General features: G+C 35.1%; 1 long non-coding RNA gene across 1 annotated transcript in view; it reads right to left on the bottom strand.

Annotated features, from left to right (window-relative positions):
- Positions 1 to 10,929: 10,929 nt before the first annotated feature.
- The window catches only part of LOC121146828, a 156,460-nt gene continuing 148,304 nt past the window's right edge, over positions 10,930 to 19,085 (bottom strand). Inside the window, exons 3-6 of the long non-coding RNA XR_005882253.1 lie at positions 18,711 to 18,889; positions 15,232 to 15,403; positions 13,176 to 13,319; positions 10,930 to 11,471 (exon numbers count right to left, since the gene is read on the bottom strand). This is a non-coding gene — a long non-coding RNA (uncharacterized LOC121146828). The remainder of the gene's footprint in view (positions 11,472 to 13,175; positions 13,320 to 15,231; positions 15,404 to 18,710; positions 18,890 to 19,085) is intronic.

The following is a 19,085-nucleotide window of genomic DNA, read 5'->3' as shown; positions in this document are numbered from 1 at the left end:
CTGTATCCTATGGGTTGAATATGTCCTGTTTTCATTTATTTAAGAAAATTTCTTTTCTTAAATATTGTTAATGGCCTGATGATCATTCAGTGGAATGTTATTTACTATTCATGTACTTGTGAAGGTTGTATTAGTTTTCTTGTTATGGTTTTTTGTTAAGCTTTATTCCAATGTTGCCTGAGATAATGGTATGACCTCAAGTTTTTAAAACTTGCTGACAGTTGGTTTTTGGGAAAATACATGGTCTATTCTAGAACATAATCCATGTGCTGGTGAGAATATATATTTTACAGCTATTGTGTGAAGTGTCCTATAAATGCTTGTTCGGTCAGTGTGCTTGGTAGTGCCGTTCATTTTATTGATATTCTTCTATAGATTATATGTCGGTTGATAAGGCTGTGATGTTGAAGTTGCCCACTATTATCATCCTGCAGTTGATCTTCCTTAATTTCTAACAGTATTGTCTTCATGTATCTGGGTGGCTTACATTGGTGTGTGCATATTTATGATTATATCCTGTTACTGAAGCAATCATTTTGTTTCTTGCTTTCCCTCTCCTTAGTGAGGTTTCACTCATGACACTTGCTCATTTCCTCATTTTCCTTAATCCATATACCTATATTCTCTAGCATCAAATTGAGTTTCCATATAATCTTGATCCTGGAGAGGATTCTTCTGCATATTACCTGCTTCCCTTTGTTGATGTGATATCCATGAATCTGGCACAATAGTCCCTTCTTGCTTAATATTTTTTGAAGATTTATTTATTTTTATTGCAAAGTCAGATATACATAGAGGAGGAGAGACAGAGAGGAAGATCTTCCATCTGTTGGTTCACTCTCCAAGTGACTGCAACAGCTGGAGCTGGGCCAATCTGAAGCCAGCAGCCAGGAGCTTGCTCTGGGTCTCCCATGTGAGTACATGGTCCCAAGGCTTTGGGCCATCCTCAACTGCTTTCCCAGGCCACAAGCAGGGATATGAATGGAAAGTGGGGCCTCCAGGATTAGCACCGGCGCCCATATGGGATCCCAGCATGTTCAAGATGAGGACTTTAGCCACTAGGCTATTGCACCAGGTCCCTTCTTTAATATTTTTTATAGATTTATTTATTTTTATTTGAAAGTCAGATATATAGAGAGGAGGAGAGACAGAGAGGAAGATCTTTCTTCCGATGATTTCACTCCCCAAATGGTCACAATGGCAGGATCTGAGTTAATCCAAAGCCAGGAGCCAGGAGGAGCTTCTTCTACGTCTCGCACACAGGTGCAGGGTCCCAAAGTTTTATGCCATCTTCGACTGCTTTCCTAGGCCACAGGCAGAAAGCTACATGGAAAGCAGGGATACCTGGATTAGAACCGGCACCCATATGGGATCCCGGGAGTGCAAGGTGAGGACTTTAACCACTACACTATTGCACTGGGTCCAATATTTTTTTAAAAAATTTATTTTAATACAATTTATGGCTTATATGAAAAACAGCTTATAACTTGTTACTTAGACTTGGCTTTAGATGAGTCCAAATGTGTCACCTCTTAGTAAACCCTTTAGCTTTAATCATAGTCAATCATATTTATAAGTGACACAGTGGTGAAGGCAGTAGGGGTAGAATTATGACTCTAAGGTGAATATGAATTTTGTTTCTAGAGAATTTGGGATGGTACTAGTCAGAGTCTGGTTGGTGATGTTGAGAAACATAAAGTGGACCTTCTGTGTGTCCCTCTGGCAAGCTTGAATGATGCAGGGGCTTGTGACAATAATGTATCTGGCTCTAGGACTGTGGGGTATTATGGACCCTTTCTTCGGGACCTGTTGGTAGAGGGCAAATGGTGCTGGAGCACATTAGAGCAACAACTTAGTCTCAGGACTGGGGATTGTGAACTGGACTCGCTCTGATACTACAGAGTGATAAAAATGCAAACAGGAGATTTTATACTGGCAGGTGTAACTCCGTAGACATGGGCTGCATCAGGGTTCTCCCTTAGGTCACACTGAGCAGATTCCAGTGGGTTTCAGCTAATTAATACTGATTGCTGAAGTCTTGGTGATGCAATGTACAATGGGGCAAGAAAATCACCTGGTGACATTGGAAACCAGAGGGAACAGGGAGGGATATGCTTAGTTTTTTATACACCTCTTCCTTTAGAACTGGCCTGGGTCCCATAAAACTGCATCAGTTCTGACTTAGGGCAGTGCTTTTAATGACCTAATTGTTTCCCACTAAACCTTACCTCATAAAAGTTCTACCATCTTTCATGTAATGCTTCCAACCTTGTTGGGCGAAGCTTCCAAAACATGGAGCCCTGAGAGAAATATTGAAATCATACGCCAACTATACAGAGAATATACTGGAGCAGGCAAGTAGTCCTAAATACATTTTTTTTCATTATAAAGCCTTTAGTATTTAGTTCCTAGATCATATGGAGTTCTGAGCATCCCAAAGAAAAAATCTTGGGGTTAAGCAAAGGCCAACACTTGGGACCTTATAATGCTGGCAATATGTCACACTAAATTATATATATTGTAAAATTATATATGCATATTGGTGATTGAATATAAGCTGTATAAATTTTAGAGAATCTTCAGCTTTCATAAACACATTATTGTTGTGTGCACATTTTTAAGGCTTTTAAAATGCAACAGTGGATTAAAATCTGGTTCCTAAATTAAATGACTAGGGTAGTGATTAAGTCTGTTCTGAAGGAGGTTGTTTATTAGCTTAAAAATACACAAGGAGGAATAACTATTCCACAAGGAGAAGTGGAGCAAGCTGAGTCAGACAAATGAATATTTGACTTTTTTTTTTAAGTTAACATATAATAGCCAACTAAATGGAAGAAGAAAATAAAATCTTCCTAATTAGTAAAATATGTTAGAAATAACAATTGGTAAGCTGATCAGGATAATTCAATAACTGACTTTTTTTTTAATCCAAGCATCCAAGTATTGGCTATTAGAGTTTGATGTGGCCTAGAAATTATTGATAAAATTGCTTTTCAGGTAGGATTGATCTGTACTTCCTCTCCACTTGTCATGCCTTTTGGAAGATTATGTAGCAATGTGATAGACATTTGCACAAAATTACAAATAAAGCATTCGCCTAAAATTAATATTAATAATCTGTGTGATATACATAAATCTATGATTAAAGAATTCACCTAAGGTCAATAATAATCTGTTTAACATAAGATAATCACATAGTAACTAAGTAATTATGTATATGCATACATCTTGTTAACTAAAGTTCACTACACACCGTTGGAAGAAAAAATGCTACAAACTTATTACAAGATTTCATTTCTGTAAACAAATAAAAAAACTAAATATTTTCACAGCTAAATATATTAGAATACCCCCATGGAGCCATTCTGTACTGGTTACCTAGGGGGTGCCTTTTATTCTTTGTAATAAATGCACCATTTATTCTACAAGGAATCTGGATTACTTTAATACACATGCATAGTTTAAAACTAGAAAATTATTATGCCAGTGAAAAACGATTACTAAAGCTGACTTTACAGGAATAAACTGTTGTACTTAAAATTAGTGCACAAAAGTATTGACAGAAAATCTTGAGTTTTTAGCTTTCCTTTACTATTGTTAATTTGTCTTCATTGAAAAAAGATTAGAGACAGAGATGGAAACAAAAAGAGTATGAGATCTTGTATTGACTGGTTAACTCAAAAAATGCCTTAATATCCTGAAAGTTAGTCTGGTTTCTCATACGTGATGTGGAAGACTCAAGTACTCAGCCTTCACCTGCTGCACCACAGAGTGTCCATGAGCAGGGGGCTGGATTGGAATCGGGGTGACATTAAAACCTTAGCACTTCAACATGGAATATGGGCACCTAGTTAGGTTTCTACTGCTGTGCTAGAGATATTTTTATTTAAAAAATAAAATGTAATGCAAAGCAGCTTTCGTGCAAGGTCTAACTTTACCAATCGGATTAAGTCCATGACGTCAAACCCAGCATTGGAATTGCCTGTGGCACTGTGTTTTCAGGTTTCAAATGAGAACAGAGGGAAGGTAACACACAGTAACAGCTGCAAATTAGATTCCTTGCAGTATTCATCTTTCTCAAAATGTGCTGCTTTCTGAGCAGAGAAGTATCTATCCCCTCTGTAGAAACTAAAATATCCCACAGTACCAATTCTGTTTTTACAATCTTAATGTGACAAGCTAGCATTCTTTAACTATCAACATTCTATTTTAGGAATGAGGAGATTTCTTTACCAGTTACTGTTTTAACATAAGTGAATAGCTAATTCTGAACTTATGTTGTGAACAATTTAACTAGTTGGTATCATTTACTTGATAATATTACTGCCATAAGCCAAGCAGAAAATGTCACCACAGCTAGGAAGGTAGCATGGGCTATTAGTTGTAAACCAGACAGATTTGTGGTATATATTTTTTCTCAAAACATGCTTTTCTATAAGCACAGTTTTTCAGTGTGGTGTTCAGATATCCATGCCTTTAAGGAATGGGATAGCATTAACTAGGTCAATTGATGTAAAAGTTAAAGTCATCATAGCAATTCAAATAGAAAACTAGTAACAGTGTCTCAGTGTTCAGAGAACAGGGATGCCTTCTTAGCCAACAACCGAAGAAAGGACGTTGATCTTAAAGAGGAAGTTTCTATTTATTGTGTTTTAATACGGGCAGCTAAAAATGAGTCATTACCATTTGAAGTGATTAGAACCATCAAGTAGTTCAGGCCCAATTAGAAAATATTAGTGGTTGTAAAGGCCTAAAGTGTTCCGTCAACATTATCTCCCCCAATGTTTCTTGAATCTGTCTGCCAGTACCTTTCTAATCAGTTGCACTCTATCCTGGGCTAATGCAATAGACACCTCATTAGTCCTCCATGTTCTAATCCAGACTCATGTGTTCTGTCAGTGTCCTGCAATATACAACAATCATGTTACTATATTTTAGTGTTTCAAGAAGTTTCTTGTAGCTCCTAAAATTAAAATAATCCTCAATCCCCATCCTGCCCAGGGACTACACCATACAAAGCTATACACTAAGCATTTTAATCAAAAACTATGCGGGTAATAATTTTACTTCCACTTCCCTTTACATTTATTCTTTATAACCTTTTTTTTGTACAGTTGGGAAAGGAGAACTTTATCATTTTTTACTGTTTCCAACAGGTCTGAAAATTAACTTGTTATCAGGAAGATAGATAGTATAAAATAAAATGCATTTCAGCTTTATGTGACACACGAGTCCTCATAATGAAATGGAAAGCCAGGAAGCAACACGATCTAAATGCTGTTATGTACAACTGAAGAAAGGAGAGGCAATAGAACAAAAGTAATTCAATTATATGGAGAGGCTAAGGGAAGATAAGGATTATTTTTAAAGTTCTATTTGCATCTAACTCTCATAGCTGTGCCATTTCATCACAGGAAAGTTCTCTCTGATGGTGCAAGGTCATCCTTAACATGAATGTTTTTTAGAATAAAGGATACTACAGTGTATTTTTTGCATCTGTTATTTATCAGTACCTCCATTACTTTAATAATCCTCATGCCAATGCAACATACTTAAAGTATATGTTTGCCAGTCTTCAAGAACATTTAAATAGGCACTCACAGAAGTCATATCAGATCTTAAGTTATCATGTATACTTTGCTGTTAGCAAAATTGAAATACATTCATGTAATCCAGGGAAGACAGTAAATCAGTTTCACAGTTAGATAAAAAGCATAATGCTTTCTTTTAAAAGAAATTGCTAGCAAGTAAAACTGATAGTAATTAATTTCAATAAAATAATTGACTTCTGAACAAAAATCATTGTCCTTCTAAGCTATAAATCAACACTATTTTATTCACCATTCTGAAATATTTTAGAAATAATCTGCAGATTGCTTGGATCCATTACATCGAAAAGCTAAGTTCTGTTTCTAAATAGTACACTGTAAGAAAAGTTCACAATAAACTGTATTTTCTAAGCAAATACGATACTCCAAGATTCCAATCGTAAAGTGATATCAATGAAAAGGTTTACTGTCCTAATTTTATTGATGCCATTGTATACATGTATTGAAATTTTGCATTATACTTATGAAATCTTGTTAATGAAAAAGTAGGAGAACACATTGTGGTACAATGTACAGAGCCACTGTTGAAGCATCCATGTTCCATATTAAAGACTGCGGTTTTATTCCTGCCTCCACATCTGATCCAGTTTCCCACGAATTCGTACCTTGGACAGGTTGCAGATGGTGGCTCAAGTCCGTGAGGTCTTGCCACCAGCGTGAGACCTGCTCTGGGTCCCAGGTTCCTGCACAGCCTTTTTCAGTCACCTCTGCCATGGGGATCAGGGAAGTGAACCAGCAGATAGCGAAAAGCAGAGAGAGAGGCTGATTTTCTATCCTCCTTCCTTTTCCACCATACCTCTTTTCTTCTCTCTGCCTTTCAAACTAAATGGGAAAGCTTTAAAAATTGAAAACAAATTTGACAAAGTCATCGTATCATCACTGCAGGTATGGAAGTGATGTGTGCGTTGTATCTTAATTATAAAGCCTGTCACTTGAAAAACAGGTACTGATGTCTTAAACTATCATTTGTTTTTCTCAATTCTCATGTTAATGTGGTATTAATATAAAGAGAACAGATTCATTGTAATTCATAGCTATAAATTCTCAGAATATAATGATTCTATCATTTCCAAATAAGGAGACAGGTTTATATTTTTAGTTCTTATCTATTGTTTCAGTGTATTAGGGAAATAAACCCAATCAAGAGATTTATAGTATCATTTATTTTAGTAAAATGGGTATTTCCTATACACATATGCATGTTGAAAGTAATGAGAAAAGCCAGGGGAAAATTTGAAATATACTTTTACTATTTGTAGGTAGAATAACATACAGAAATGTTCTGTGAAGTTGCTGAACAAGCAAGAATTTTATCTTCGCGTTGGATAATCTACTGATTAAAAATACGTCTCTGCATAGGCAATCATTTGTGTCTGCAGCCTTGGGCAAGGTCTTTCCATACATTTCAAGTTGTACTTTAAACTTTGTGCCAAAAAACAGGTAGCAAACATGAAGCCATGTCTCTGTGATCTTGTTTATGAAAAAACCTACCAATGAAAGTTCTCTGAAAATTTATTCCTGTGCTGTAAGGTTTCAAGAGACAAATAAGCAATTTGCTCACCAAGAAAGGGGAAAATGATCAATAAAACACTCTTTATTCCTGGTTTAAATTCATTTTAGCAATTCTAGTATTACCCAGTTACATTTGTAAAATTCGTTTTACAGCAAGAATTAGGACTATTACTTGCAGATAATATGAAAGGTGGAAATTATAACAAAATACACAATTAAGAGATCCTTTTATAAACAGAAAGGCAAATACTGAAAACATATTTGGATGGACCTTAAAGAGTCTTGATTATCTGTTATGGTTTATAGCAGATACTTGACAATTCTCAAAAAAAGCACATCTCTGAATAAGAACATTATACTGAATAAAACTTACATTACCATCTGCCAAATTAGTCACAGTTAACTACATGTAACTGCACCTTCACATGGATCCTCTTCCGTCTATCTTCGTCCACCCCTACCCACACACACACATTAATTCAGCAGATGCAAGTTAAGATACTCCTGTCTTGTACAGATCATGCAGGCAAGGAATGAGAAGGAAACACTGACCTGAAGGCTCAGTGCACACAGAGGTAAAACATGCAAACAATCATTTTTAATGAAGGGACGTGTTCCACAGTGGACATGCAACTAGCAGCGTAGAGGTAGAGGAAAATGCAATTTATTTAAGGAGATGAATTTTACAGGAAGCAGATGTTCATATTTATTTGAGAGGAAATGCAAAGTTATTTTAAATTAAACATTTATAAGGAAAAGGCCAATTATGGGTATCAGATCAAAAAATGCTTCAACGGAAATAGAATAGTTTCAGTGTTGCGAGCAGACATCTCCTTAAGTTGAAAACATTTGTAAAGTTAACCCACTCTGTAAATTCTAGGACAGACTGTGATCTAAAAGGGAAAACAAATATTGCTTTTTATTATTTTCTACTTTCATATTTTGACAATTCTTTAAAATAGCTTCTTAAGTTGCAAATACTGTGATTTTCAAAGTGCAATTAAAATCCCACCATATGTTGTGTATCCTGCATCTTCTATAATTTTACTAATGTTTTACATTTTAGAATGATTATAATATACAAATTCTAAACTAATTTTAACAGTCTAATATTTAAAAAGGAAAAAAATTAGTTCAGAATTTATATATTATAATCATTCTAAAATGTAAAACATTAGTAAGATTAACACTTCTCAAATGTACATTACAGCACTTTTGTGTAAATCTTTTAAAAATGAAAATTGGTTTACTTTAGTTGCCAAATTGGTAGGAATTGAATCTAAAGCTAGTTGTGATTGTTCTAAGCTTTATGCAGCTACCTTTGGTAGAATTGAGTATAAAATATTGGGAACATCTGGATGTCTTAGCAGACAGTTTCACAGTGAGCTATTCCTCAAAGATGTAAATTAACTATTTTTACATGATTGCACTATGCTAGATAATATATACTTGGGACAAAGTTAGATATATGAGCATATAAGTTTTGCACAGCATTAAAATTTTAAAAGTATTCAATAGACAATTGTAAAGCAGAAAGATGTAGACAATGGATTTCTGTGGGAAAAGAATTTACATAATATAACACATTATCTACAATGTTACCAATTGCAAAACTGTAGATTTTTAGAACAACTTTTGTGTTACTACGTTTTTACAAACATATTTGACTGGTAAAAAGTTAAGAAATTAAAATCCTCAAATACTTATTAAATCTAGATAATTGTCACACTCATAATCATTATGAAAATTCTAAAGCCGGCTCACATATAAAATCCATATGGAAAAAACAAGATTTTTTGAAAAGGCATTCATTTTCTAGTGCTTTTTAGAATAGAAATGCAAGTTTAAGAATTAAATGGTATTTTTTAGCAACAGTAATGGAAAAGTGCTAGGTTGGCTCATAACAGTGTTGTCTTAGGAGTTGTCTGTTTTAACGTATGAAGACCTGTAAGAGACTGCTTTCTCAGGCCGCAGGCAGGGAGCTGGATGGGAAGTGCGGACACCAGGATTAGCACTGGCACCCATGTGGGATTCCAGTGCGTGCAAGGTGAGGACATTAGCCACTAGGCTATCACGCCAGGCCCTATTACGATTTCTTGATCAGTAAGCAAGACAGAAGTTAGGAAAGCAAAGTTTTTCCAAATGATTTTTTTTTAAACAACTGTTATATTTCCATTAGTAATTGGTGAATCAGAAATACCAATAACTTCAGTATATTTGCAATTTTCCCACAAAAAAATTTCAAATAATTTTGTATACAAAGAAAGAAATACTAGGAATGATTAAGTTTAGCTTTTTATGGCAAGTGTGTGTACAGTAATTGATTGGGCTCAAAGAATATCTTTTATAAGTTATTTTCAATGCAAAGTTTATTACCATAATTACGATTACTATTTTATGATACAGTTCCATAGGCTCTGAGATTCCCTGAATCACGCTCCAAGACCCCTCCCCCATTGCTAACTTCACCTATAATTACAATAGTGTAGTTCTTCATAAATAGTCAAACGTCCATCATTATAGGCATGGAGAATGGCAAGGATCCAGTATTCTATTGTCAAGATATATTTCACAGTTTTAATGGGAGTCCAACTTGGATCTGGAAGCAGAGATGCATACTGCATTGTGTCCTCACATCTGGCTATGACAGTCTTCATTACACAGTTACTTACATCCTCTGAACTGAAAAGCAGGAAAACAAAATCAATAGGAAGAAAAGTACACATTTTCCTGTCCTCTCCTATTTCGTGGAATGTGCCTTCTGTTTCATCCTGGCTAATGATTCTCTGTTCAAACGTGTCCTTAGCCTAGTCCACCATCTTGATTCCCCCAAAGATTCCTAAAATGTTTATTTAAAGCTGTAATTAATGGGAGAACTTTACATTATACCTAAATTAATGCACTGTCCTAATATCCACTAGGTGCTTCCTAATACACTATTAATGTCAGCAGCCAATTATTTGTTTATAAAGCATAAATGTGATAGGTGTCTGAAATATTTCAAGTTTTTGTCTATAGATTTAAAATAAAATTATTAACTCAGAAGATAAATGGCTTTATCAAGATGCAATGTAGAGAAATTTGCCTGAAACTTCTGTAAACAGAACTCAGGGGCATTCCTATCTATTCTATCGGCATTTAAAAGGATCATATTTTATTCATATAATGCTCCTAGTTTTGTCTGCAGCTGTTATTTAGAAGCAGTAGAGACTTTTCACTGAAACAATTAGCTTTAGCTCTTACAGGAATTACCATCTACAGAGTACCTAGTGATAAAATCAGCCATTGGTCAAAGAGCTGTGTGCCAACTGCAGTAAGTAAAATCGAACTGTAGACCTGTGGTGACACAGCTTAGAACCCTGCCCCAAGGAGAAGAAGCTGCTAACCAGAAGTACTTATGAATAGATATTTTGCCCTTTAATGAATCTTCACTTAAAATGTGTAGTGAATATTATACAATCACAAAATTAGAAGAACACTTAGAAATTTGTGACAGAGCATTTTGAGTACTGAAAGGGAAATCAAAAAGATAGCTTCTTTCATCAACTGACTTCCCTGCCCAGAGGCAAGTCTGACGACTTTGTGTGGAGAAACTGAAGTCAAACTCAGTTCTGTGTGACTGAGTGAGGATAAATAAATTGGAGTCTGGGAAACGATGTGAGAGCAGAAAAACCCATCCTTCATCCTCTTAGTGTCCTGGCTGGGCCTGAGAAATTAATATCTTCATATTAGAAAAGCATAAAATTTTAGCTAACACTAGATATTTGGGCCTTTATAAAAAAAAAGTACAGAAAGAAAATTCTGTTCATTATATACTGAATTGGACAAAGGTTAATATATTGTAAAGAGCGAACTAACTCATGTGTATAGTCTGTATAGTCCCTTGAGGCTGAGGGTGTCCCTGCATTTCCCTCTCCGATAGCAATAGTGGCTTCCATCCACGAATTTCACATTCTACTTTTAAGAAACAAAGTCAAAATACTTGCAATACTGTTTTCCACGTGTCTAACTTAAATAGATGAAATGCCAGAAAAAGTGTGTATCATTTCTGAGATATTTTGAATTTATAGAGTGGAATTCCAGAGAGAAGGCTTTACAATGAAAAAAATAAACCCTAAACAAACTTCATGAATTTTTGGCTAAATGCAAACTTTTTCATGAAAGCCTAGCAGATAAACTAGTGAGACTAATGTAATATAGTATTTATTATTTTATGTAAATTATGAAAAATTATTAAACTTACCTGATGTTCAAAAATTATTCAATAGTTTATTTCTGTAAAACTATTAGGTCAATGCGTAGATATTTTTATAATGCTTTGTACCATTTTACCCATGATATGCTCTCATTCTGAAAAAAAATGAAATCATTAAGGCAAGCTATATCTGAAGACAGAACTTCTTTACAAGATCATTAATTGCCTCTTACTGAAACTGCTCTTTGTATGCAAAGGCTCTTCCACTTGTTTTTGTGGTCAAATAAAGGGTGGGCTACACTCATGGGGGAACCAGCATTTCATTGTTTGGTCAGTATTTCTGAAGTACATCTTAGCAAATCTAACAGCACTGATTCACAACCAAATAATTTACTGTCATTGCACTAAAATCTCTATCAGTTTGCACTGTGTATCAAGATTGATAATACTTCATTTTGTTCTAATTTATTTATGTGTATAATGAAATCATCTATTCACTAGTTTATCCTTTTTCAGCTGACAACCTCAAAAAATACTTTGCTTACATAGTTTGAAATATTTCAATACATACAAACTTTCTCTTACATGTAAATTTTAGTTAAGTCATTAAGCTATATAAGAAAAATATTCTTAAGAAAAATAGACTTAATGTATCAACTTTAAAATAAATTGATCTGATTTTGACAGTGTTATAAGATACAAAGCAAAATTAATCTTGTCATCAGTAACAATGACATTGTAATACTATATCTCCTTTGGTAATAAGCACATTGATTTATTAGTGAATCAGATAACATAAATTAGGTCTTAAAAGCAAAAGTGTAACAATAATAAGCACATAAGATATTCAGAATCATCAATTATACTAAGAATGCTGGAATTGTTCTGCAGTTTTTATAGCTTTTCAACATTAAAACTTAAAAAAATCCCATCTAGTTACAAAAATGTTGCATTCTTAAAATATAAAACAGTACTCAAAAGAAGGATAATTTCAAAGAACTGGAAAGCAGAAAAGATCATTTCATGATGCACACACACAGTATTCTTCAGAGATAAAGTAATTTTAAATGCGATATCACTACATTATCATTTCCAGTTTTCAGCTTCTATTTTGTAAAATATTTCAACATTAGCAGTCAAGAGTTATAATTAAAAAATTATTTCCTGCATGTAAGAGTTCACTGATGCTATAGCAATTAATTCCATATGAAAAATATTCAGTGTTTATCACCTAAAAGAATGAAATAATAAATGTATGCTTTCTCAAGCTTGCATTAGACATGTAAATCCAGCTAATATGAAAACTTGAATATTTTCCAGTGGGGACTTGTGAACAGGCTCACTTGAGTCTCCTTTACATAGGAATTTGATGAAGATTGGATTCACAAAACCGTTCTATTCCACTAGCATTTATGTAAGATTCTCAAAAAGTTTTTCACATTGGGCTTGAAAACTTAACTAGACCATAGAAAATTGTTTCTCTTTGCAAAAAGTAATAGGATTGTTAGACCGTAACCATAGTTCTTAAGGTTTGCTAAATTTTGGTGTCCCATTATAAAAAGCAGCCTTCATCTAGCCTTATAAGGAGGGAGAAAGTAATATGTTTAAATCCCTGCTTAAAGTTCCTTTGTTTGAAAAGAATTTCTCACCAATTGTACAAGTTTTCATCCATATAAATTAAGAACTAGCAAACAGGATTTTTTCTTTATATGTAAAGGATATAAAAGAAGTTTGAGGCCAGAATTCATAATTAGCCTTCACCTACTGCTTTGAGAAGGTAATTAAAAGGATTATAAATATCATGAGCTACTCCACTGGGAAACCGACATTAGCTAGAACCTCTTAGATCTGATACATACCATGTGTAGTTCTGGAACTCAGCATCTTGGCAGGATCAGATGCCCTGCCCTTCACGCGCAGGATTGTTCAATCTTCACTAGTGCATTCACCATATCAAATAGTTAAAGTAGCCTCTAATTTAGGATATCAAGAGAATTCCAGCTCTAAACAACCAAAATAACACAAATATAATTTGGTAAACTCCAGAAAGAATCCTAAACTCTGAGAAATTATAGTTGGCAGAAAATTTTGTTAGTATTTCTGTCTTTCTTGTTTATTGTATTTTTGTCTTATCTTTAAATTAGTATTATTTGTGTATGCTTATTTTTTGTCATACACAAAAATACCAGCAAAGGGCCCAGCTCAGTACCCTACTGGTTAAAGTCCTTGGATGCGCCAGGATCCCATATGGGTGCTGTTTCCTATCCCAACTGCTCCGCTTTCCTTGTTTGGGACCTGGGAAAGCAATAGGGGGTGGCCCAAAGCCTTGGAATTTTGCACCCATATGAGATACTCGGAAGAAGCTCCTGGCTCTTGCCTTCAGATCAGCTCAGTTCTGGACATTGTGGTCACCTGAGGAGCGAACCAAACCAGCAGATGGAAGAACTTTTTCTTTGTATCTCCTTCTTTCTGTAAATCTGACTTTTCAAGAAAAATAAATTTTAAAGAGACCAGGAAACTGCCCAGTGTGGTAGCCTAGTACCTAACGTCCTTGCCTTGCAAATGTCAGGATCCCATATGGATGCCAGTTCTAATCCAGGCAGCCCCACTTCCCATCCAGCTCCCTGCTTGTGGCCTGGGAAAGTAGTCCAGGATGTCCCAAAACCTTGGGATCCTGCACCTGCGTGGGAGACCCAAAAGAGGCTCCAGGTTCCTGGCTTCAGGTATGCACAGCTCTGGCCATTGTGGCCACCTGGGGAGTGAATCAATGGACAGAAGATCTTCCTTTCTCTTTCCTCCTCTCTGTGTACCCTACTTTCAGGAAAGAGTTACATAAATCATACTAGAGTCATATAAATATATACTAGGTAGCAATGAAAAAGAATAAGATGCATTTTATACTTAATTTATGAAGTCATTTTGAAATTATATTTCTATGATTGAAGTGTGTATAAGATGCCATTATTTATGTAAGAATAGAAATGCACACACATATATGAATGTGTTTCCAAATCATTTAAATGGTCATGCATAAGGAATATGAAAAAGTACACAATTTGAAGACAGTCAAGGTTAGAAACCAAATTTTCTGGAGTTTGTTTCCTTCAGAGATTTTGATTTATGAATCATAAATATTTTAAATAAATAAATACTAAACACTATAAAGTTTCTCCTTAAAGACATTATGAAAATAAATTAATGCTGAATCATTGAACATTCGGTGTGACATAGGCTGAGGAGACCTTAAAAAATATTATTTGAGGAAGCCCCAAAACGTTCATGGGAAATTCTTATTTTGCAAAAACTATGCATGTCTTTCAAAATTATTTTACACCAAAATAAACATTTTCAACTCCCCTTTTATGATATTTTCAAGATAATTGTGTGATATATCTTACCAGAAGAAGGTTTAAAACACATTTTAAACTATTTGCTGCCTTGGTGATAGTGAGGCAATCACATTACTTTGAAATTTGACTTTATTGTGTGTAAACGTTAATGGTGATGTTGCATAAAAATAGAATTTTCTGTATATGATGGGAGATCTGCACACAGGAGATTATTGAGGACAAGTAAAATTCAGTGATCGGAATGCATCAGAATAACCATCAGATCCATAATCTTGTAAAATAAGCATCATGTCTGTTAAGCTGCATGATGTATCCATGATAGCTTGATCAAGTTTACATGTTCATTCGATGGTATAATATTAAGATGTGTAAACAGTAGAGGGGAATCCCTTTGAATCAGAGAGGAAATAGAAGAGAGATTTCTGCAAACTAAAAGCAAAGTGAAACTACCTTCCAAGTGGTGTTCCTAGGGCAGCTACAGGAAATAGGGAGAGGAATGCCTTTGTAGAAGAACCCATGTCATCAAGGCAATCATTAGTTTGGATACAGGTTGCAGAAAACTAACCTGTGCTTTCTGAGGACCTTGCAGACTGGGATATCTCAGCATGGATGCTGCAAATCAAAGGCTGAGGGCCTGCAGTTAATACCTGAGATGCACTGCTGCTGCGTAAGTTTTCATTCACTCCCTCCATAGGTATGCGTGTACCATCTCTCTCTGCCAGAAGTTGTTCTAGGTGCTGAAAAAGAAGTTGTAGGCAAATGAAGAAAGGGAGATAACATAATGCAGTGTATTGAGATGTTGACAAGTACTATGGAGAAACATGGTGCTCTTAAGATGACACTGAGGAATCCCAAGTGTGCAGGGTACATGGAACTGCGTGAAGAACAAATGTCAGGAGAGTGGCATGTGCAAGTGACACAGGTAGGAGGGAAAGTACCTTGCTTATTTAAGAAATAACTGGAAGGCCATTCAATGATGCAACAGGGCACATCAAGGGCTTTGGGTAGTGTAAAAAATTAGCATAGAGTCAAGGTCTGATTTTTCAAATGATGCAAGTGAATAATGATTCAGAGTCAAAGACTGAATTGATTTAGAGAAAACAAAATTATAGCTTATTTATATCTGAGTGTGAGGACCATAAATCACAACAATTAATTATAAAAGCTACGGCTAATTTGCTATGCCTGGGGTCAGTAAGGCTGACCCTCATTATAAGCCATTGATGGGGAAACAAATTGTTTTTAAACCCAAGGCTTTTAAGCATGCAGAGACTGTAAAATACTGTCCCAAATCTATATCTTATTTCTTGCTTTGCAATGTTTTTAAAAGTGCAAAAATTTTCAAAGCTCATTAAAATTTTTTTTTCAACTCCTCTAGCATCAATGAGGAATTCAGGAAAATAGTTTCATCAACAATGGATTTTATAAAAACTTTCAGTTAAAATTAGTTATTCTTGCTCTAGCTCTCATTGTATTTCATATGACACTGACGCTTGTCATTTACCAGGATGTAGATATTTAAGTGCATAACAGTCTGTAGTCGCTTCTTGAGGTCTCACTAAATACTAATTATTAAAGATTGTGTCACTAATGTAAAGGTAAAAGAATGATATATTGAAGCTATAAAATATTGTATATTTATGTGTATATAGTTTTCAATGCAAACACCTTTACTGAAGAAAATTCTGCAAACACATATACAGTTTGTGTATTTCAACATCAGTGAACGAAGTAGTGAAACGTGTGCAGCTAGAACTGACACCAAAGAGCCAGACATTCCTAGTACTCTCCACAGTGCCTTTTGCCAGGTGCACAGCCCTGAGCTCCTGGCTTGAGGAACTAATGATGGCAATGTGGTAATACCTACAGGTCGGACTTGCCTTCTGCATTTAGCCTGCAGTTTCTGGAAAAACCCCTTGAGACCAGACAAAACTTCAAGACATCATGTAGGGTTCAGGTGTTATGATGCAGTGGCTTAAGCTTGAGACAGTGTATTTCCATCCCTGCTACTTTGCTTCTGATCCAGCTTCCTGCCTATGCACCTCAGAAGGCAACAAATGAGAGCTCCGCTCCCTGCTGCCCTCTGAAAGACTAGGCTGGGGTTCTGAGAGTCTTCACCTGACAATTGCAGATATTATAATCAATAAACACATTTTTTAAAAAAGGATATTATGTATAGGACAAACAAGTGATTGCATGGTATAAATCGGCTGAGAATAGAAATTCGTTTTCAAAAATTTTGGTTTAGTTCAATTGTGAAGCCATCTGGGCCTGTACTTTTCTCTATTGGGGGGCTGTTTATTACTGACTCACTTCACATTAGTAATTCACTTATTTATGTTTTCTGTCTCATCATGACTCAGATTGTATGTGTTAATCTATCCAGTTCATCTACAATTTCCAATTAATTGCCATATGGCTATTTGCAGTAATTCCAAATGATTCATGTGTTTAAAATTTTTTCTAGCATTTACTAAGCTGTTGATGTTTCAGCTTCATTCCATGGTGGTCAGAAAAGATACATGGTATGATTTCATGTTTTAGTTTGCTGAGGCTTGCTTTACGGCCTAGTGTGCATTCTATAATAAAGTAAGACCCACACACTGATGAACAGAATATATATTCTGCAACTGTGGGATGAAAACATTTGTAGATGTTAAATGGATCATTTCGTCCTTAGTATAGATTTGTTCTGTTTCTTTGCAGTTAAAGTCCCCCTTTCTTATTGTATGAGAGTCCATGTCTCCTTCTAAATCCATTAGCAGTTGGTTTAAATGGCCAGCTGCCCTAACGCTGCAGCCATATACACTTACTAGAGTCACTTCTTTTGTTGAAGTGATCATATGGGTAGGGGATTCATCACTGAGAAAAAAAATCAGAGGTTGTAAATGCAGCCATGCCAGTTAAAAAAACATGAAGGCAGTAAGAAGTATAAATTTCATTAATGATTCTGGTAACCAGAACTTCTAATTTATTAAATCAAAATTATTATCTTACTTTTAATAAGGAAAGAGAGAATCTATCTCTGAATCCACAAATGCCCAGGACATTCTGAGATGTGTCAGGCCACTTGTGCAACAGGAACCCAGCTTTTATGAGCCACTGCTCCCCAAGGTGTGCATTAATAGGATCCTGGAATTAAAACAGAGCTGGGATTCAAACAGCCACTTCCAAATGGGACAGGGCATCTTACTGAACTCCTTCACTAAATACCAGCCCTTGCTGGAACTCTTAAATGGGAACTAAAATGAAAGATTTTCTTATAAATATTTCCCTTTATGTGTTCATTTAAAAATGTCTAATTTTTCTACTCACTAGGCTTTAGATTTGATTAAAAGCAATAAAGAGGGAATTGCTTTAAATAATTTAGTAGGATTTTCTAGTCATTTAAATGAAAATCTAAAATGGCAACATATTTCATCTACTTCTATTTCAAGATATTTCTGTAGTTAAATTAATAGTTTTATGACTAAATACAAAAGAAACCAGTTGAACAACCAAGAACATGCTTGTAAACGAAGAAATTAAAGTTATTTTAGTTTGTGATATAAGGATTGATACAGCAAAGAAATCAATGGGCATTTCATAGGAGATATTAGGGAAAGGTAATTTTAGAATTTGGTAGACTTAATTCAATAAATTTTGCATTGTGTGACACCCAGTAAAGCAGTTTGAGTTACTTACACCCCATACTGGGGTGCCTATTTCAGCTCTGTGTTCTCTGTGCCAGTCCAGTTTCTTAAAATGTACACCCAAGGAGATGGCAAGTGATGGTTCAAGTATTTGGGGCCTTGGCACTCATGAGGGAGAACTGGATAGAGCTCCTAGATTTTGACTTCAACACTGCCTAAGCTTGGCTGTGTGGGCATAGGGGAATTGAGGTGGTAGTACATGGAAGATTAATCTCTCCTCTCTCTCTCTTCATCTCCTTCCTCTCCCTCTGCTCAATACCAACCAAGAAACATATTTTATTTCCTAGAGTACCAAATATTGACAGTATAACAGTATAGAAGATTAGCAGTATATATAAAGTAAAATACTTACATGCAATTTCCTTGGAGAGGTTGATGTATTTTGCAGGTAGTAAATCAGTTTCTTTTATAAGTTGTGCCTTCCATGTAAATTCTCACCACTGTCCCCAGGCACACGTGGTTTCACTGTGAGCTTCTCCTTCAATAATCTCTGAATAATTTTTCAGGAAAATCCAAAGAAAAGACCATCTTCTAGAAATATGATCAATACAAATAAACATCATTCAGTACTACTAATTTTATACCATGTAAATAAAGGCAATATTTTGATTCCCCAAGAAGTATTTACTTCTTGTTCTTTTAACATGATTTTTAATCTGGTTTGATACTAAGTGCATATAACCAGTTATTATCTGTGATAAGAATATTGGGAGTATTCTAATTCCAC

Source organism: Ochotona curzoniae, unplaced genomic scaffold (assembly GCF_017591425.1).
Source record: "Ochotona curzoniae isolate NIBS_2020 unplaced genomic scaffold, NIBS_Ocur_1.0 scaffold_4505, whole genome shotgun sequence".
Lineage (NCBI taxonomy): Eukaryota > Metazoa > Chordata > Mammalia > Lagomorpha > Ochotonidae > Ochotona > Ochotona curzoniae.
The sequence above is the reverse complement of the archived record's forward strand: the minus strand, read 5'-3'. Positions and strand labels throughout refer to the sequence as shown.